Source organism: Gracilinanus agilis, chromosome X (genome assembly GCF_016433145.1).
Source record: "Gracilinanus agilis isolate LMUSP501 chromosome X, AgileGrace, whole genome shotgun sequence".
NCBI classification, from domain to species: domain Eukaryota; kingdom Metazoa; phylum Chordata; class Mammalia; order Didelphimorphia; family Didelphidae; genus Gracilinanus; species Gracilinanus agilis.
The window spans coordinates 49,683,740-49,705,946 of NC_058136.1; positions in this window are offsets into that span (position 1 = coordinate 49,683,740).

A 22,207-nucleotide genomic window follows, 5' to 3' on the forward strand; every position below is an offset into this window, starting at 1 on the left:
TCTCATTTGATTCTCACAACAACCCTGGGAGATAACTTATAATTATAATTTCTATTTTACAGATGAGGAAACGAAGGCAAACAGAGGTTAAATGACTTGCTCAGGGTCACAGAGCAACTGAGTTTCTGAGGCTGGATTTTAAACTCAGGTCTTTCTGACTTAAGGCTCAGTACTCTATCCCTTTCAGCATCTAGCTAAGTAGCGTTCAAAGAAGGGAAGACAGGATGGTGAAAGGTCTTAAGACCTCACATGAGAGTCAAAAGGTCCATTGAAGTAACTGTGATGCTTAGATTGAAGAAGAAAAGATTCAGGGGAAACATTATTTAGCATAGGAAAGGGAGATTAATATTGTTGTTCAGTCATTTCAGTCCTGTCTGATGTTTCATGACCCCATTTGGAGTTTTCTTGGTAGAGATACTAGAGAGATTTGCCATATCCTTCAGCTCATTTTCCAGATGAGGAAACTGAAGCAAACAGAATAGGTTACTTGCCTAGGGTCATACATCTAGTAAGAGTTTGAGGCCAGATTTGGTCTCAAGAAGTTGAGTCTTTCTGGGTCTAGGTCTAGTGCTCTATCCACTGCACCACTTTATTACATAAGGAAGAACTATGAGTAATGGACAAAACGTGCAAAAAAGACAAATTTTTGCTTAATGTAAAGGAAAACTTCCTAAAAAGTAGAGCTGTCAAAAAGCAGAATGGGTTGCCTCGAGTAGTACTGTTTTCTCATTCACTAAAAGCAAAAGGTAGATGATCCTCACTTGTCAAGCATGTTGTAAAATATTTTATTTTTCACACAGGGCTCAGCCCTTCCAACTCTGAAATTCTGTAATTTGCTGAGCTTGTAATCCATTAAATCTCCCAACTCTTTGTCAGTTAAATCTTTGGCCATGTTTTTCCTGTCTTATGCTTGTTAACATAATCTTTGAACTCCAAATTCAAGATTTTATTTTTCACCCTTTAAACTTTTTTTATTTTGATATTCAGCCCAGTGTTTTAGCCTGCTGACATCTTTCTTCAGTCCTGACCTATTAGCTATCTGTTCCAGCTCGGTGTTTTGCACAGTAAGTGGCACATAGTAAGTATTTAATTTTTTTTTACTTATTCTTTCCTACCTTCCTTCACTCATCTGCAAATCTGACAAGTATATCTTTTATATCTTCAGCCAAGAGACCAGCAAAAATATTAAAAAGTCAAGGAGCAAGGGGAAGTTCACTAAAAGACCTTCTTCCCACTTGAAACAGATCCATTAACAAATGGCCTGGCCATTCAATCCCTTCCAAATCTCCCTAACAGTGGATTTTAATAGACTCCAGTCATTTACCTTGGCCCATAAGTACACCAGGAGGGATACTGTGAAATGTTTTGGAAAAATCAAGATAAACTATATCTACAATATTCCTCTGATCCACCAGTCTAGTAGGCCTTTGAAAAAATGGAAATGAGAATAATGAGCTGTGACCTGTTCTTTATGAAGCCATGCTGTGCCTTTATGATTTCTGCTCCATTTTCTAGATGTCCACTAACCATCCCGTTGATGATAAATTCTAGACTTTTGACTGTTTTGTAGATTCTACTCTTTTCCTTCATAATCAAAGGAAATACCACATTTTGCCTCCATAATTACCAGACCTTATGTCTATTTCTTTATCTCTATAAAAACTTTATGAGAATAGTCTACGAATGCATTGAGGCTATCATTGGTGTAAATATGAGAAAGAAATAGGCAGGCTTTTGTTGATGACTTTCTACAGGAGACTACATCTTCACAGTCACACAATTGACTGAGAAGTATATAGAATTCATGATCCCACTGTGTTTGCTGATTACAAAAAATAATACCCACACATTTGACTTGACAGAGCAAAATAAAACGTTAAAAATCTCCTCCAACAAGGCTCTAAAATGATACTACATTCTCTGACAGATGTGACTTTAGGAACAATCTTTGTTCAAAAATACTCTAATTATCAATATCAACCAAGGAATAAAATGATAAAAATGGATATCTGCCAAAGGTATTTGATAATGTCATGATGGATATCCTGTGCATAGTCCAAATGGAAAAGAATTTTGTCAATAATTATATGACAAGTGGACTATCCTTCTCAATGAAACACTTTTTTTTTTGAGAGGAGGGTAAGGACAGTTTCGGGATTTTATTGGCTTATGGAATGTCCAGTGTAGAAACTCCCTTCACCAATAATTCAACTATAACTTAGAGTCTTAGCTGCCTAGAATACCAAGAAATTAGCTCACTTCCTGATGGTCAAATAGCAAGTATGTCTAAGAGGCAGGACTTGGACTCAGGTCTGCTTCATTCCAAGATCAATCCACTAGTCACACAGCAGTTTCTCTTGGTAATGATATAATTCACAGGCGCTGAGAAATGATTTGCCAAACTGTTCATAAAAGGGAAAAAACCCTTGCAGATTAAGATTATATGTTGGACAGATTAACACTCACAACTGGAGGACTGGCCTATTGAATTAGGCTGCAAGTGCATCTGTCTTAGATATACCCAGAAGTGAGGAAGGGAGAAAGCAAGAGATCACATAACACTTCCAATGATCCCTGAGTATTACTTGCCAACCAGGAACATCTTTCTAACCGCACTATTCTCCCAGCAAGGCTATGTGCTTGCGAATCATGAAACATTATAATCTCAAAAGAATCAAAATTGCTTTTGACCCAAAGGGCAAGGGAAAGATGTCTGATGAGTATGAGCGTCCTGTAGCTTATAATCAACACTGACTCAAAAGCAAGACATTGTGCAAGATGCAGCATCAAGGACAGGGATAACTGGAAAGAGACAGGTCAATCTCCTGTAGCTAGGGGTGAGGAACAACAGCTGAGGAGTGTGAGTGCTGCCCTGCCATCGACACAACAGTAACAAAATTGAGCAATGCAGGGCTTACAAAGACAGTGTTACCATAACTGAGTCTTGAGTGACATAGCTACTGAGTATCTGAGGTGAGGTTTTTAAACCCAGGGCATCCTGCACAAGTCTAGTACTCTTAACTACTAACCCCTACTGCATCTCAAACTAAAATCCTGCCTCCAGTGCCAACAGTATGAAAACGAATGACTCAATTCATCATTCAGGGCCACAGTTTCCCATTTATGAAGTGGGGGTAATAAATACCTGGAACGCGCACCCTCTAGAGCAAACATAGACATAAAGTGCAACAGAAAAATCAGCCATCAAAGGCACTGGGTAGGGTGGAATGGGGGTATAATCTGTACTAGGAGCAGGAGTACCTACATCAATGAGGTTCCAGAACCTTCCAAGGTGACCCTAAAGAGTTTCCACTCAAATGTTTCTGTGACATGACTTGAAGCAGATGATTGCAGCTGAATTTAAGATCTATAAGAGAAGATCAAAACATCATTTGAAAGGAGCAGATGAAAACCCTGCTGCAGAAAATAGCAAGATAGCTTCAGGTGAGCATACTGTGATCCATTAATGTAGCACAGACATTAATGTCAAAAGCAACAGAATGTGACTTGAGATTAAATTTGGGGCGTAGTGAAATCCCTTGTTTACATGATTGTATTGGGCATTTCTCTATCGTGTACCTTGGATTTCCCTAGAGGCGTACTTCCTGTATTACTCAAGCCCTAATCTACACTTCCATTTCTAGTAAATGCTTGGTAACTGTTCTCCTTTCTTTCCTGTAAAATTAACTATGAAAATTTTTTAATGAATACTTAACATTTACTTCAGAAATCCATAACTCATGTGAAAAGGATTTATCCCTTGAATTCCAAGGCTAAGAAAAGGTCCCAATAGCCATTCAACTCGGTCTTTTAGTATGTTTTATGTTCATAGTTGACATTCAGGATGAATAAGCAATCAGGACAGTAACTTATCAGTTTCTATCTATTAGTGGAGAGGCAGGATAGCAGACTGGCCAGAAAGGTGGCTTTGAACCAAGAAAAAAATCTGGACTTACATGGCTCAGGAGAGGTGATTTAGCTACTTAGTACCCCAGGCAACTCGCCATGGCTATCAAGTACAGAGGAGTGAGTGGCCTGCACTGAGAGGAAGCTTCCTTTCCTGGAAGTTCCTTAAAATCACAGATATGGTCCCTATTCCTATCCCCGGATACCCACAAGCACTTTATAGATGTTGGCAATATTTCTTTGTCATGCCTAAAACCCTATAAAAGAAGGGATTTCCTGAAAAATAGACACCACAACTACCAAAACTGGTCCTTGTTGAAAATTTGTATAAGTCATTGGTCTGAAAAAGTGCTATGGCATACAGTATATTAAAGGATCTATATAAATGCAAATATAACAAAAAATACAATTGATTTTTATGGATTTTTTAGTCTTAAATATAAGCAAAAGCACCATAGACTAGTAGACTCCATCTGATCAAATGTCACAATGGCTCCCTAAGGGGAAACAGAAGGCTGTTCCTGAATGCCATTGTTTTTAAGCAGCCCCCACTGTTCTGTGAGGTTCTGTTATTTGCTTGGGGGAAGGGACTGTCACAGCAGTGCTCAAAAGGCTTGGAAGAAATCAAGGTATAAGAAAATATTACTTAGAGGGAAAAGGTACACAGGAGCTGTGTCTGAAACTCTCTGGTTTGAAATTCTCTTTGGTGATTTCATTTACCCAGACATGCAGGCTAGCAGAAGATCAAGGTCTCTCTTAACTGACCCAACTAGACCTCAAACTGGTGAAGATTTTTTTAAAGCAGCTATAGATTATTCCACGTTTAATATCCTTGGGAAAACTTGCAAAAATCCATCACTATGCTGCAGATGGATGGTTCTTCCCTTCAACCTAAGGAGAAACTGAAAGGTTTCAGTATTTTCCCAAGCTTGGGGAAGGAGACAGGGACAGCATGTATGCCCGTTTACAAGTCTTAGCTCTGAACAAATAATGGACTGGGTAATTTGGATTTCAAGTCATCGAGGTGAAAACAATAAATATATAGTCAGGTATTCAGCAGGTATTCAGAGATAATTATGTGCCGGATTTTGGGCTAAGTGGGTAACTAGATGGGTATAATGTAGAGAGAATGTCAGGCCGGGAGCCAGGAAGACTCATCTTCCTAAATTCAAATCTGGCATCAGGCACTTACTAGCTGTGTGGTCCTGGGCAAGTCACTTAACCTTGTTTGCTCCTCAATCTATCAAAATGCATAAAATTAACTAGAGAAGGACATACTAGTTTCTTTGCCAAAAAAAATACCAACTAGGGTTATGAAGAATTGGACTTGACTGAACAGACCAAACAACAATAAAATCAAGCTAAGTGTTGAGGACAGAATAAAAGGAAAAACAGCTCCTGCCCTCAAAGAGCTCCCGTTCTAATTGATTTGTTTAGCACCTACAATGTGTTTGGTACTGGGAACACAAGGAAAAAAAATCTAATCACTGCCCTCAGGGAGCTTCCATTTTACTGTAGAGAAACATGTACACTGATAAGTATATAGAATATGTAGAATAAATAACAAATTAGTGGAGGAGACAAGGAGACTAAAAGTGGAGTAATCAGAAAAGGATTTGAATGGAGGTGGCACTTGAATTGAGTCTTTAAGGAAGCTAGATGTTCCCAGAGACCAATATGAAGAGGAAGAACATTCCAGATGCGGAGCACAGCCTGTGTGAAGGCAAGGGAATGGGAGATTTGATATCATGTATAGGGATTAGGACAGAGGCCAATTTGTCTGGGATGTAGAATGTAAAAGGGAATAGCACTTAATTAGCCAGTAAAAACAGGTTAGAGCCAGAAAAGACTTTACATTTTAGTTTAACAGAGGAATTTGTATTTTATCTGTAAGGAAAAAGACAGCATAATATTCTGCCTGGGAAGTAAGAGTAACATAGATACATCCTTTACCCCCTAAACTATTGCAACAGATAAGTTAACACAAATTCAGATACAGATAAAACTTATTGTTTAAAACAGCTATTCCATGCATCTGGGATCTTTTCAACATGGGCATTACTACTGACCCAATTTTTTCCTTAAAGCTCTTCTAGGTTTATCATTAGTAAAATCTTTAAATTCAGCATGAGACAAGCAGCAAAGGCATTTTATCCACAAAATACAGAGCAAAGGAAGAGGAAGACTTTTATATCTGAAGTAACCACCCCTTTTCCTTTCAGTGGAAAAAGGGGCTTCATTGAAGAAATTCCCAAATAAGAGCAGCTTTCATTTATATAATGCTTTCAAGTATACAAAGGACTTTCTTTTCAACAAACCAGTACAGTTCAAAGGTAGTTCAAGTAGTGTTATACCCATTTTACAGATCCAAAAGTGGAGACTTAGAAAGATAAATTGTGGCACAAGGGTCAGTCAGCCAGAGGTGCTCAGGATTCAGATTCTTTCCACGACACCATTCTGCTTTTTAAATGAATTAAACAAATAATTGTTAAGAACCTACTATGCATAGGAACACATATGAAATACTACTGGAGAGAAGTTATTTTTCATCCTTCATTTTGAAGAGGTCTGGTGACATCACAGGGTGATATCTCGATTTGTGAGTCCATTGGATTCAAGTGAGGTAGAGTTGCACAGACTTGTCAGCCTCACTCCTCCAGAATCATTGGAATCTAGCAGCAAGACAAAAGTCAAGATGACCAGTGATACACTGGGACAACCTTAGCTTCTTAGATATCTGACCAAGACATCTCAGAGTCTAGCCAGGAAATATGGTACATTGACAGATAACTCTGAAACAAAAGAACATGTGATGAGTGTACAACATGGGCACAGAGAAAGTCCATGGAGAAAGCAGAGGAAAAAAGTTATTTAACAACTGGAGAGATCAGGAAACAATGTAGGACTTAAGATGAACTTTGACGTATGGTTAGGAATTGAACAGGCAGAAAGGGAGGATGGAATTCTAGGCATAAGGAAGAGAAATGGGCAAATGCCCACAGACCAGAAAGTGTCAGGTGTTCTCAAAAATTACCTCCAAGAAGCCTGAGATTTTATGTCATACCCTGTAAAGTGGCAAAGACAATGAAAGAGAAATAGTCAGTATTGGAGAGGTTTCAGGAAGATAAGCAAAATAACACACTTGGGCTGTTGGCACTGGGAACTGGTAAGAGTATTTGGAATATTAGTGTGGAATTATGTTAATAAAATCTCTCAAGTGTTCACATACTTTGAACCAGAGATCTTAGAATGATACCACGAATAGCAAAATATTCATCACTGATTTTTTTTAGTATTAAAGAACTAGAAACAAAGTGAGTGCCCACTGACAGACAGTATATGAATATAATGAAATATCATTGCACAGTAATAAATGAGGCTCTCAAAGAAGCATGGAAAGAATTGCAAGAATGGATATAAGGTGAAGTCAGCAGAAGCAGGAAAACAATATACACAATGACTAATGTCAACAAAAAGAACAATGAAAAAAGTAAAAGTGGTTTCATTATAATGACCCCTCTTGGCTCAGGAGAAGAGATAAGAAAACTCATATTTTTTTCTCTTCTTATGTAAACTCTTCTTTGTCACATGGGAAAACTAATGGGGCAGGGGAAAGGGCATTCTAAATAGACATAACTGGGCTAGAAAAATGAAAGTCATGAATATTGTATTAAAATGCAATGTGACATCTTAAATACACAATGATAACAACAAAAAGAATTAGATATGAATTATTTTAATTAAGAAAAGGAGGGAACATAGTGACTTGGTACAAAGAAATAAAAGTGATAGTCCCACCATAATGTCTTAATTAGATAATACCTAAAGTATTACATACCCTTGATTCTCATTGAGAAAGTGTATTTACAAGCTAGACCAGATTGTAGAGAAAATCAAAAACATGTCATATAAAATGTCATACAAAATTTTTTTAAGGAACTGGGGATGTTTGGCCTTAAAAAGAAGAGCCTCAAGAGACATGAGAGCTCTCTTCAAGCACGTGGAAAAGGGATTTGGCTTGTTCTACTTGGCCCAGGTAGTTGGTTATTCAAAAGTTGAAAGTTTTTTCTTGAAAAGTAGCAACTTCCAAGGGGCAGAGCCAAGATGGTGGAGAAGATAGACAGACCCACTTGATTTCTACTAAATTGCCCTCCAAAAACTATAATATGATACCTGAAAACAAATCGTGGAGCAGCTTAACCCATAAAAAGACATGGTGAAATAATTTTTCGGCCAAAATCAACTTAGAAAGAGAGCACAAAAGATATGATGCACCAGGGCAGAAATGGAATGCAAAGCAGTGTGCCAAAGCGGGTACCACTTCAGCAAGAGGCCTTGCTGGGGGAGGGGGACACTGAATCAGCAACAAAGGCTTCCAGAGCTCTAGACTTAAGACATTAAGGGGTGGGGGTATGAAAATTGCTCAGATTACATGAATCCCTTGGTGACTCAGGGTGCAAGACTTTAGTCACATTGACCATACACAGATCCAGGTATAAATCCTGGATTGTGGTCTCAAGGTGAGGAGGAGCACAGGCTGGGAGAGTATTAAATGCATCTCCCCTTAGATCATATCTCTTTGGAAGAACTGAAAACTTAGAGATTCCTAGAGCTAGTTCCAAAGGCCACTGCACAAAAAAATCTGAAACTTAGAACAGTACTCGCTTCACCACAATTATTAAGACCAACATTACTAGTTTTTAAATTAAAAGGAAAGAAAAAGGTTGGATAATAAGCAAATAACAAAAAAAAATTCAACATAGAAAGTTATTTTGGTGACAGGAAAGATCAAAACAAAAATGCAGAATAAGGCAACAAAGTCAATACGGCTGCATTCAAAGCCTCCAAGAAAACTATGAATTATAAAACACTTTTCACACAATAAAAACTAGATCTAAACAATCAGAAAAACATTAACTGCTCATGGGGAGGACTAAACTAATATAACAAAATGACAATTGTATCCAAATTAATCTACTTATTCAGTGTCATACCTATCAAACTACAAAAAAACTTTCTTATAGAATTAGAAAAAATTATAACAAAATTCATCTGAAAGAACAAAAGATCAAGAATATAAAGGGAAATAATGAAAAAAAATGTGAAGGAGGGAGGGCCTAGCAGTACCAGATCTAAAACTGTACTATAAAGCATTAATTATCAAAACAATTTGGTACTGGTTAAGAGACAAAAGGGAGGATCAATGGAATAGACTTGGGGAAAATAACTTCAGCAAGACAGTGTATGATAAACCCAAAGAACCCAGATTTTGGGACAAAAATGCACTATCTGACAAAAACTGCTGGGAATATTGGAAAACTGTATGGGAGAGATTAGCTTTAGATCAGCATCTCATACCTTACATCAAGATAAATTCAGAATAGGTGAATGACTTGAATATAAAGAAGGAAACTATAAGAAAATTACGTAAACATAGAATACTTTACCTGTCAGATCTATGGGAAAGGAAAGATTTTAAGACCAAGCAAGAATTAGAAAACATTACAATATATAAAATGAATAATTTTGATTAAATTAAATTAAAAAGGTTTTGTAAAAACAAAACCAATGCAATCAAAATTAGAAGGCAAGTAACAAATTGGGAAAAAATCTTTATAACAAAAACCTCTGAGAAAGGTCTAATTACTCAGATTTATAAAGAGCTAAATCAATTGTACAAAAAATCAAGTTATTCCCCAATTGATAAATGGGCAAGGGACATGAATAGGAAATTTTCAGATAAAGAAATCAAAACTACTAATAAAGACATGAAAAAGTGGTCTAAATATTTTAAAATTAGAGAAATGCAAATCAAAACAACTCTGAGGTACTATCTCACACCTAGCAGATTGGCCAAAATGACAACAAAGGAAAGTAATAAATGTTGGAGAGGATGTGGCAAAAGACATTAATGCATTGCTGGTGGAGTTGTGAATTGATCCAACCATTCTAGAAGGCAATTTGGAACTATGCTCAAAGGGTTTTAAAAGACTGTCTACCTTCTGATCCAGCCATACCACTTCTGGGGTTATACTCCAAAGAGATAATAGGGGAAAGGACTTCTACAAAAATATTTATAGCTGTGCTCTTAGTGGTGGCAAAAAATTTGAAAATGAGGAAATGCCCTTCGATTGGGGAATGGCTGAACAAATTGTGATATCTGTTGGTGATGGAATACTATTGTACTCAGAGGAATAATGAACTGGAGAAATTCCATGTGACCTGGAATGACCTCCCAGAATTGATGCAGAGTGAAAGGAGCAGAATCAGGAGAACCATATAAACAGAGATGGACACACTGTGGCACAATCAAATGTAATGGATTTCTCTACTAGCAGCAATGCAATAATCCAGGACAATTCTAAGGGACTTATGAGAAAGAACGCTATTCACATCCAGAAAAAGAACCGTGGAAGTATAAACACAGAAGAAAAACAATTGCTTAATCACATGGTTCAATGGGGATATGACTGGGGATGTAGACTCTATGCGATCACCCTAATGCAAATATTAATAATATGAAAATGTCTTGATCAATGACATATGTAAAACCCAGTGGAATTACTCATTGGCTATGGGGAGGGGGAGGGAAAGAACATGAATCATGTAACCATGGAAAAATATTCTATATGAGTTAATTAAATATTTTTTTAAAAAAGAAAAAACTCTTATAGAATTAGAAAAATTATAACAATGTTCATCTGGAAGAAGAAAAGATCAATAATAACAGGGAAAATAATGAAAAAAATGTGAATGATGGGGGTCTAGCAGTACCACATATTAAGCTGTATTATAAAGCAGTGGTTATCAAAACAATATGGTATTGGCTAAGAAAAAGAAGGGTGGATCAATGGAATAGAGTAGGTGTAAATGATCTCAGCAAGCGAGTGTTCAGTAAACCCAAAGACCTCAGCTTTGGGGACAAAAATTCACTATTTGACAAAACTGCTGGGCAAATTGGAAAACAGTATGAAAAAAATTAGGTTTAGATCAACATTTTATACCCTGTTCCAATGTAAATTCAAAATGGATAAATGACTTAAATATAAAGAGTAAAATCATAAATAAATTAGGTGAACATAGAATAGTATACCTGTCAGATCTGTGGGAAAGGAAGGAATTTAATGTCAAGATTTATCATGATATCTCATGGGCCAGAGGTTGCACAGGATTTCAGAACAAGACAGGGGTGAGAGTTAACAAAGAGTTAAAAGGACAATACTTGTCACCAGCATGCTCCTAACAATCTAGCTTTATTCCACCATGTTCCTCTATCAGCATTCTGCTGTTCCAGCCTCTCAGCCAGAAGCAATATGTATATTTATCTACTCTTTACCAAGGTAGCACATTAAGAGAAGCAAATGGTCAACAAACGTAGTTTTGACTAGAGCCGGGGAGGAGATTTATCTATGCTTTCACGTCATTATACTCAAGGTTACTCCTTCTCACAGCTGTGCCCTTTTCATGACCCTTTTACAGGAATGTCAGGAGAAGAGGAGAAAGTATTTGGGGGGATTTAACCCCTTGATCCCCACAGTATCCCACAATTTAAGACCAAGTAAGAGATAGAGGACATTGCAAAATGTAAAATGAATGACTTTGATTATATCAAATTAAAATGTTTTTACAAACAAAACCAATGCAACCAAAATCAGAAGGAAAGCAACAAACCGAGGGAACATTTTTTATAACAAAACTCTCTGACAAAGGTTTAATTTCCCAAATATATAAGTAACTAAGTAAAATTTACCAAAAAAATCAAGTCATTCCCCAATGGACAAATGGTCAAGGGACACGAGTAGGCAGTTTTTACACAATGAAATCAGAACTATCAATAATCACATGAAAAAGTATTCTAAATCCCTCCTGATTAGAGAAATGCAAATTAAAACAACTCTGAGGTACCACACACCTAGCAGACTGGCCAATATAGCAACAAAGGAAAATGACAAATGTTGGAGGGGATGTGACAAAATTGGGACACTAATACACTGCTGGTGGAGTTGCAAATTGGTACAACCATTCTGGAGGGCAATTTGGAACTATGCCCAAAGGACTTTAAAAGAATGCCTACCCTTTCACCCAGCCAAACCACTTCTGGGTTTGTACTCCAAAGAGATAATAAGGAAAAAAGTCTTGCACAAAAATATTTATAGTCACGCTCTTTGTGGTAGCAAAAAATTTGAAACTGAGGGGATGTCCTTCAATTGGGGAATGGCTGAATAAATTGTGGTATCTGATGATGATGGAATATTATTGTGCCGAAAGGAATAATGAACTGGAGGAATTCCATGTGAACTGGAATGAACTCCAGGAATTGATGCAGAGTGAAAGGAGCAGAACCAGGAGAACATTGTACACATAGACTGATACACTGTGGCACAATCAAATGCAAAAGATTTTTGTACTAGAAGCAATGCAATGACTCGGGACAATCCAGAGGAACTTCTGAGAATGAATGCTATTCATATCCAGAGAAAGATCCATGGGAACAGAAATGCAGAAGAAAAACATATGATTGATTACATAGTTCCATATGGATATGATTAGGGTTTTTATGTTAGAAGATCACTCTACTGAAAATATAAATAACATAGAAATAGGTTTTGAACAACATGTATAACTCAGTGGAACTGCTTGTCAACTTTGGGAGGAGGGAGGAAAGGGTGTGTGTGGGGGAATCATGATTCATGTAACCAAGGAAAAATATTCTAAATGAAATTTTTTAAAAATCATATATATATATATGAATTGATTTCAAGCCCCAAAAAGAATTAATGGAGGAGCTCAAAGAAATCAAATTAAAAAAAAGAAAAAGAAAAATTGGGAAAAGAAATGAGAGGGATGAAGGGAAATCATGAAAAACAGTCAATAGTTTGGTGAAGGAGGCACAAAAATATTGAAGAAATTAATACTTTCAAAAGCAGAATAGAACAAATGGTAAAGGATGCAGAAAAAATCTGCTGAAGAGAAGAACTTCTTAAAAGGCAGAACTGGCCACAAAGACAAAGTGGTACAAAAACTCACTGAGAAAAAGAACTCTTTAAAAAGTAGAATTGGACAAATAGCAAAGGAGGTACAAAATCTCACTCAAGAAAATTGTATCTTAAAATTAGAATTAAGCAAGCAGAAGGTAATGACTCCATGAGACAAAACAAAAACAGCACTCATGGGTCACAAATCAGTCATTTGGCGTGAATCATCATCATCGTTATTGCCATGGCAGCTGACATTGCTATTCCCCTACTTCAGTGATCTGTGATCTTATCAGTAAAGATATCCACTTCAGAAATGCAAATGATAAGCCATTCAAGCTAGCCTAGCCTGTGTGATTTTTGTCCATATATTACCTTAAGTTCACCAAAGGAAAATCCATTTTTTATTATTCATATACCTTTTCGACAGTAACCTACATACCACATGTCCTGTGTAATTCTTCATTTGGAGAGTGGTATAGCTTGCATACATCTTCTGTGGACTTCTCCAATGTCCCTTGGGTGATCTTCAACTTCAATTTTTTAGAGATTAAGCATTCCATGACTTGTAGTCATGCAAAAATAATGGGAAAATGTTAATATTGAGATCAAACTTTATTTCAAAGAGAACCTTGGGGTCGTTAGAAGAACTCTGCAGTTTCCTCAAAGCAGTTTGTCCCATCACTCTCCTACTTAATCCATGGCCCAACTCATCATTAATTTGCATATAAATATATAAGTATGTATATGTGTGTACACATATATATGCATACATACATGACCCTGTATAGACTGTCACACTGCCTCTCATAATAATTATAGTCATAGTCATGTACATATTCATCACTGTTAGGCAATGGAGAGAAATGTTATCCTTTTTTTGGTCATTAAAATATTGACTAAGCCTCATTCCTGCTTCTTATTAAAGTATCGCATGCAAAACTCCATATTCTTGACATAACAGGAATGTTCTCAAAACATCTTTCTTCTCAATTATAAGTAGCCATTTAGTCTTTCTTTATGCATATACTTCATTAACTCAAGGACAAAGCTCAGATTAGACTAAAATGTTATAGCCTCACAAGCATAAAAGCATCAAGCAAATGAAGTTCTATAAACCAGACCTGAAAATCAGGACAAATGGGATGTAGCCAATCAATGATTATATTGAAAATTCTAAAAATCAAAAGACTACAAGTGCCAATTTTGATTTTCAAAATTTGATGAATTAAAGACAATACAGTTCTGAATGGTTCTCACTCCAAATAGCTAATTACTTTAACCTTCATGATGACCCTCATCAATTATGCATCCTGCTACCTGGCTCAGCCATCATTGAAGTGCATCTCTGTATCTATGTGAGGGGTGACTATTATATTTCTTCACATCTCTCATTTTTTTCCTCTTATCCAAAGACACCACCAAAAATGATACAGGGGTTACCAGAAGAAAGTATGGACAACGGTAAATTCCAAAATTTAAGGATGAAACAGACCAAAGGGTCATAATTTGAAGTGAAAGATGAACTGTGTAAGCTGAGGTAGGTTGGTGAAAAATGTATTCAATATCTATAGTTTTAAGATTAGCGCTGTGGTGGGGGAAAAACTAGTAAGGGGACTGAAGTGATTGGGTATAAGTAAACAATCATTCAGTAAGAATTACTGGTACAGTGGAAAGATTTAGAGTCAAAGGACCAGGGTTTGAATCCCAGCTCTAATGATTGCTATATGTGGCCTTAGGCAAGTTATTTTACCTCCCTATGGCCTATTTATTAATTTATAAAATGAGGAAGTTAAACTATATTGCCTCAGAAGTCCTTTCCAAATTAGATCTCTGCTGCTGAAGGTAGTGTTAACTGTCAAGAGACTTAGTATTCACATTCCATCTCTGATACTTTCTAGATGTATGACTGGGAGAAAGTCTGGATCATCATTTTCCTCTTCTATAAAACAGAGCTATCTATACTACCTTCAATTTGATTAACATTTATTAAGTAACTACTAAGTACCAGGCACTGTGCTAAATCCTAGGGCTACAAATACGGAAAATAAAAACAGTCCCTGCCCTCAAGGAGCTTACTATCTATTAGGGGAAGACAGCACACAAAAGAAATCTGAAAATTGGGGGAGATGGAGGAGAACCACAAAGGGATACCTAAGAAGAGTACCTTTCTTGGTTCAAGGAATTGAAACCAAGCAAAGCTAAAGACTGAAAATGGAGTGAGGTAAAACTCCAATTCCCACCCTTTATAAAGAAAACTTTGGGAGGAGTTAAGTGCTCCACCCTCCAGACCTCTAATCAGAAGGGAGAAGAAGCTGAAAGAAGTGGCAGGATGTTAAGTATCCAAGGTTCAGCTAACTGTATGTTGATAAAATTAGAAGTGACCCAACCTTTCTCTATGGCATGTTGTGAGGAAAGTGCAATATCTATGTGAATTTTTATTCCTAGAATACTACTCTCAAAGCTGTTTATTTTATATCTTATTTTCACTATACCATCATAAGTTTTAAGCACTACTGCTCATGTTTAATCACAAACTTAGTTTCCCCATCAAATCTGTGACTTAAAAAAAGTTTGCTATGTTCTTAAGTGTATTTTTATTATTTCCAGAAACTAGCATTCATTCATAGCACAAGCTATCTCTAATGTTATCATGGAAGTCTGTAATGGAAATTCTCTTTGCAAAAATTGTGGAGAAGCACTTTACACATCAAACAAAAGATTCCTGGATTTCCACTGAGAGGAAGCATTACTAAATGCTGTAAAGAGAGCAAGTGTCCCTAGAAAGGGATCTACCTGAAAGCTAAGAAGGAAACTTATTAAGAAAGTAACACTGATTTTTCACTATATAACCAAAGGCCCAACATGCTCAAATCAGAATTACAAATTTTGTTCCAGCAAGGACCTCAGAGGTTATCTCATTTTATAGATGAATAAATTAAATTCAAAATAATTAAGGTGCATTGGCCAAAAGTTTCACAGATACAAAATAGGAGAGAGAAGATTTCTGATGCCAAGTCTAGTGGTCTTTCTACTAGGTCTCCCAAGGATATTGTATCAGATGATGGAATCAATGTCCTGACAATATCAGAGATAAATAACCATCTAAGGTCCCTTTCAGCTCTAAGTCTGGTTCTTTGATCTCTGGGCCTTAAATTGCCAGCTTATAATAGGGATAGGAAGATATGAACCCAAGTTCCCTAGCTTGAAATCTAGTCATTTTTTTACTCTGTACTACAGATATGTATGTGAATAGCCCTACCTTACCTACTAGACTGTAATATAAATGGAAAAGGACTGTTTCATATTTTTTCCCACTTATTCTTTCAAAAGTTTAGTTACTGTTGGATTGACTGCTTCCATTTTTTGAAATTATAATGAAAATTGACTTATAATATATTTTTTAGAAAAGAACAATCCTGATTAACCAACATGACATGACATTCACTAGACATATACTACCTGTGTGACTTTGGGGTAGTTATTTAACTACTTTGGTTTTCCAATCAAAAAAGTTTTCTGGAGGTTTCTTCTAGCTCTAAATTTATGATACATCAAAAGACATTGCTATTTAGAACTCTATCAAATTGCCCTCGGTTTGAGGTCTTTATCTAGACAACTACTTTTCTAAATCAATGAAAAATGCTTTGCAAATGTTCAAATTCTGTTCATCACTAAAATATTCTATAACCATTGATATTAGATAGGAAACGCTCAATTTGCTAAAATGTAAATTTGCCACTCTTTTTTAAAAAGTAGACTTTTATTGATATCTTTTGTTTTTATATTGTCTAGATCAGTGATGGGCAAACTTTTTAAAGAGGGGGCCAAAGGAAAGGAAATGCTCATCTGTGAGTTTGTTTCTAAGGTAACCCTTTTGAAGTTTCATTGTATTGTATCCTACTCATTGTATTCATCAGATAAGGAACAATGTCGGTGGCTTGATAGAACATTTCAGCCCCCCCCCCCAGTTTGCCCATCACTGGTCTAGACTTTTTCCAGTAGATAACCATCCCCTATAACAAAGACTTCTTTGTTACTACTTTGATATTATATACACCATTCCACATCTGTGGACTCTCCACTTCTTTAAATGAAAGGAGTTGGAAGATGAGTGGAGTTGTGTTTTGTCATAACACTTCTTTTAGGGCATACTTGTTATCATCTTTGATAATTTTATGGTGATTTTTCTTTTGATTTTCACTAGTGAAGTTACTGTATATGATCATATCACTTTTCATTAGTTCATGTAAACCATTCCATGCTTCTCTGTATTCATTATGTTCCTGATCCTTGTAGCAGAGTCATATTCCTTTATATTTGTGTATCTCCATTCATGAGTAAATGAAAGAAGCCATCTTTTCAACAAAAATGTTCTCCTAGGAATTCTGCATGACTGCAAATCATAGAAAACCATAAATCAAAATAGCACGAAGGCAATTGGAGTGACAGATAGTGAGTGTAAGCAGGAGGTAGCATATTAACAAAGATGATTTCCATATGAGAAGTGGCACAAAATTTCTCATCAAAAACATACATGGCCCAAAAATATGTTATCAAGAATGAGCAATCACAGATGGAAAGTCCAAGAACAACCCATGTATTAAAGAAATATTAAAAATAACCAGAGAGTTGGGTCCAATCATTCCAGAGAACTATTTGGAAATATGTCCAATGGGCTATAAAAAACTGTGCATACCCTTTGATCCCATTAAATACTGCTAATAGGTCTACATCTCAAAGTGATCAAAGAAAAAGGAAAAGGACCCATATGAAAAATATATAGCATCTATTTTTGTGGTGGCAAAGAATTAGAAATTGAGGGGATGCCTGTCAATTGGGGAATTGCTGAACAAGCTGTGGAATATGACTATGATGGATAATATTGTGCTATAAGAAATGAAGAACAGGATATTTGTAGTAAAACCTGGGAAGACTTACATGTATATAAACTGATGCAAAAGCACAAGTTGAAGAACATTGCACACAATAACAGCAATGTTGTACAGTGATCAACTGTGAATGACTTAGTACACTAAACAACACAATTCTAAAGTATTCATAATGAAAATTGAGCAGCTAGGTGATGCAGTGGATAGAGTTCAAGGCCTAACACCAGGAATCTTCTTGCATTCAAATCTGGCCTTGGACATTTAATAATTATGTAATCCTGGATAAGTTACTTAACCCTTTTGACCTTAGTTTCCTCATCTATGAAATAAGCTAGAGAAGGAAATGGCAAACCACTCTAGTATATTTGAAAAAAAAAAGACCCAAAAGAAATTATAAAGATACGAGTATGATTTAAACTTTTGAACGAGAACAACACAATAAAAAATGTTAACTCCCTCCAGAGAGAACTAATGAATTCTGAATGTGGGTTAAAGCATATTTTTTCACTTCGTTTTTATTGCCTTTTTTCAATATGAGTAATATAGAAATATGTTTTGCAAGACTATATACATGTATAATAGGTACCATTTAATTGCCTGGATGGATCGAGGAGGGGCTGGAGGGAAGGAGAAAATTTGGAACCCCAAATTTTAGAATCAATGATTAAAAGAAATAACCATATGAGGCTCATTAAGGTATGGAAAGGATTTATTGAAATACATGAAAAAGAATCACAAAGAATAAGAAGACGTCCATATAGATGAAGAGAATACCCACATCTATGAGACCATGAATCTACTGAGGTATTGAGAATATCATAGAGCTTATTCTCTTCAAGAATTTGAGGCCCAGAGAGGGAAATAAGATGACTTGCTCAATATCAAAAGAGTCAGTAAACTATAGGATTTTTGGACGTTTCATTTTTCTCTGATTACATGTAAAAACAAATTTTAACATGGTTTTAAAAAATTGTCATGAATTCTCTCACTCCTTCCCCTCCCCCTTCACTGAGACAAAAAGCAATCTGATACAGATTCTGCATGGGTAACCATATAAAACATTTTCCCATATTAATCCTTTTGTGGAAGGAAACTCAAACAAAAAGAATTAAGAAAGAAAATGAAAAAAAGGTTAGTTTGGTCTGGATTCACATTCCATCAGTTCTTTCTCTGGAAGCAGATGGAATTTTTAATCATGAATCTCTTGGGACTGTTTTGGATCATTATATCACTGAGAATAGTAAGTCATTCACAGTTGTTCATTGTACAGCTTTGCTACTTCTGTGTACAATGTACTCCTGGCTCTGCTTACTTCCCTCTGCATCAGTATCTGTTAAGTCCTTCCAGGTTTTTCTGAAATCCTCCTGCTCATCATCTCTTACAGCACAATAGTATTCCATTATGATCACATACCACAACTTAGCCATTTCCTAATTAATGGATATCCCTTCACTTTCCAGTTCTTTGCCCCCATAAAAAGAGTTACTTTAAATATTGTTGCATCTAGAGATCCTTCTCCTTTTTGTCTTTACTCTCTTTGGGATACAAACCTAGTAACAGTATTGTTGGGTCAAGGGTATACCACACAAAAGGTGTACCTTTTCCATCATCTTGGTTCTGCTCCTCCTTCCCCAAACTGTAGTTTACCTGCCACTCTCACACCATCCACCCTGTCTGAAATGTGTTCCCTCCTCACCTCCACCTTGTAAAATCCTTTTCCTTCAAAGTTCAATTCTGGCACCACCTACCCCATGTAGCCTTCCATGATTCCTGAGAAGACATTCTCTCCTTCCTCAGATACAAGGTATTCCAAAAGTCTTAAAATATTTTAAGCTACCAATGCTATTAAAGCACTAAGACTTTTAGGACAGCCTGTATTACTATATTACTAGAACACTTTTCCTGGATCTTTCCCTGACTTAATCATTCCTTTCCTTCCTTATATAAATTCCTTAAAGTCAAGTACTATTTGTTTTGTGTCTTTCTTTTCCTAACACCCAGTAAAGAGTTCTTCATATAGCAAATGCTTAACAAATCAGGGTGGAATTCAAGTGAAGAGAGGAAAAACACTAGAATCATTGAATGCCAGAACTATATAGGACTACGGAGATGATTCAATCCAATTCTACCATTCTACAGATATAGAGAGCCAGCTCTATATATTTTTGGGAGTCCTGAGTGGAGTTTAGTGGCATTGGATTGAAAAGACAGGAAACAGAAACTGAGAACAGCCAGAGTAGTGGTTAACCCATGGCTGCTCCAACTGCTATGGAGTTTAGAGTTTATTTATATACTGGTTTCAAACAAAGAACACAGAGAAAGAATCACAGCTGTGAAGGGGTTACAAATCATACAAAACCCATTAAAGTCTAAAAGTAGAGAGATAGATACAGGGACAAGGGTCAAATTCCAACCACCAATTAGTAGGGGGTTAATTCTGGGAGCAGAAACATATTTCATAGAGATTTTTACTAATTGCGTTCTGCCTTGATTTATAGGACTGCACCTGGTCAGATAAAGTCTTATCTCTATCTTTGTCTGTGTCTGGCCTTGACTATATTTTTTAGAGTTCAGGTTTCTTAATTATCAAAGAGAGAAATTGTTAACTCAGTAGCTGCTGGTCTGCCAAGGACTCAAAGCTTTCCAATAAAGAATATTGAGAAAAGGTGGGGATCTGAAAATGAGTCAAAAGAGGAGTCTCAGATTTTTACCTTAGATCGCCCATTTGGTCTGCTACCTGACATGCAGTGCAGAAAAAATCATACGCACAGTTTTACTTGCTGATGATTTTGTAATGGGATCCAGATAAAAATATCTATTACAGACTCTATTACTCTAAATGACTCCCAATAGCCTCTTGGAGGGGTCAAGTTGTTTTTGGATTAACCAAACTGCTGGTACTAGAGCTTTTCAGGGCTCAGGTGACCAGGACCAAAAACAAAGACTGCCTCAGCTTGGATTGGTCATGTAGGGAATCCAGATAACAGGCCCTACCCTGACCCTATTTCTCCAATTGGCTCTCTACATACAGATAGGGGATTTACTTTCCTTTACTTGATTTAAATAATCAAGATATTTATTCAAGGTCACCTAACTAGGAAGTATTTTTGAGCTAAGCAGATGTCAGGATCAAAGACTAAAATTGGGAATGGACTTTAAGAGTCAGTGAGTCCAGTAAAAGCAATATTGTATGATAATCAACTGTGAAAGACTTAGTTACTCTCAGCAATACAAAGACCTGGGATAATTCTGAAGGACTTATGACAGAATACTATTCACCTACAGAGAAAGAACTGTTGGGATCAGAAGCAGACGAAAGCATATTATCTTTCACATTAATTTATTTATAGTTGTATTCTAGGATTTTGGTTTTATATGAGTATTCTCCTACAACAATGATTGATATAGAAGTACGTTTTACATGATAATACAAATATAATCCAGATCAAATTGTTTACCATCTTCAAGAGGAGGGAGGGAAGGGAGGTAGGAAGACAATCTGGATCTTATAATTTGCAAAAATGTATGCTAAAATTGTTATTACATGTACGGAAAATAAAATATCTTTGAATTAAAAAAAGAAGTCAGTGAGTCCAGCAGATCACAATCATTTTTGTGTCACAGACTCCTTTAGCAGTATGGTGAATTCTCTGAAATCCTTCTTAGAATAATATTTTAAAATACATAAAATAAAATGCATAGGATTAAAAGGAAACAATTATACTGAAATATTTATCAAAATATTAAAAAAAACAAGTTGAGGGATATGAGATTAAGAAGTTCTGATTAGTCCAAACCTTTCATTTTATAGTTGAAAAACCTGAGGCCAAAAAAAAGTGACATGAATTTCCCAAGGTTACACAAAGAAAAGTTAGTGGAATATTAGCAACAGTGACCTGCATGAATGAAGAGATATAAAAGATATATATAATAAGTGGCAGAACTGAGCACGAGCCCTCTGACATCAAAAATATCACTTTTGTCAATTGTGTCATACTTTCTCTGAAAGATAAGATTGCATTTCAGTTCTCTTGACTCTTAATTCGCTGATTGTTCCATGGTGTCCTGAAAGTCAAACTTGACTCTAAAACTAAGGCTTGATGACACTGTGAGAATCTCTCTTTAGCTATTTAAAATTTTCACCAAATGCCATCTTATCTCTTTTCCAAGTGTGCAAGTAGAAAAAAAGGAGAATGCATGTGCTCTACAGGCACAGCGAAAGAAATAAAACCATAACACCTCCTTTACTCACTTTCAGAATGTTACCTTTAAATATATGTCCAGAAGTCAATGAATCCATGATTCTTCTGATATGGGCCTTCTTTCTAGTGCTTCCAATCTTACACATAGTCTCCTACCATTCCCCATTTGAACAAATCCTCTCAGAAAGTCTAAGGGGATCTGTCCAATGTGCTGAAAGGTCCTTCTCAGGCC